The following is a 705-nucleotide window of genomic DNA, read 5'->3' on the forward strand; positions in this document are numbered from 1 at the left end:
TCACAGCATGAAACGCTGAAGGTTATTAGCCATATATTATAATTGTTTCGTTCTTCATCAGAATGGTAACAAATCAATGCATACCTGTAACGTGTTGTTTACAACGGAGTAAAAAGGTGGATATATACTTGCTTGAACAAAAGAAAATTGACCAAACAAATACATACACTCTTTGAGACTGGAATAAACATACTAAAAACGTTGACAAGAATGAAGAAATATTGGCCCATATATAACGTACTTATAAGCCTGATATTTCTTTGAAACCGAAATTTGCCGAAATATTATGTATTTACACAATCATTTTGGCACTGTTCGTATATGGGAAAAATGAATCTGGGATAGATTGTACTGGACGCACACCAAAAATGTGAAGGCTGAGGTGAGCATCTGGTCCCGAAAATATATAAAAAGATAAAGAAATTGTTGAAAGAGATGCCAGAAATACAGTGAGTAGAATTGTATGAAAGCAGCAGAAAGATATTCTCAAAATATTTTCCGAAATGTAGTAACTAGTAATGAACTTTGAGCTGTACGAAAAACAAACAATCAAAAATGAGCTACCAAAGCTAGCAAAAGAAAATGTAACTGAACAACTCAATGAGTACCAAAAAAAGGTTTTGTATGCATTTTTTTCGTTGTACAAGTGGTGCAATTCAGGTGCCAGTGATAGAAAGACAAAATTGTTACATGGAAGTACTCTAA

Source organism: Ruditapes philippinarum, unplaced genomic scaffold, assembly GCF_026571515.1.
Source record: "Ruditapes philippinarum isolate M1 unplaced genomic scaffold, ASM2657151v2 ctg5650_1_1_1_1, whole genome shotgun sequence".
NCBI lineage: Eukaryota > Metazoa > Mollusca > Bivalvia > Venerida > Veneridae > Ruditapes > Ruditapes philippinarum.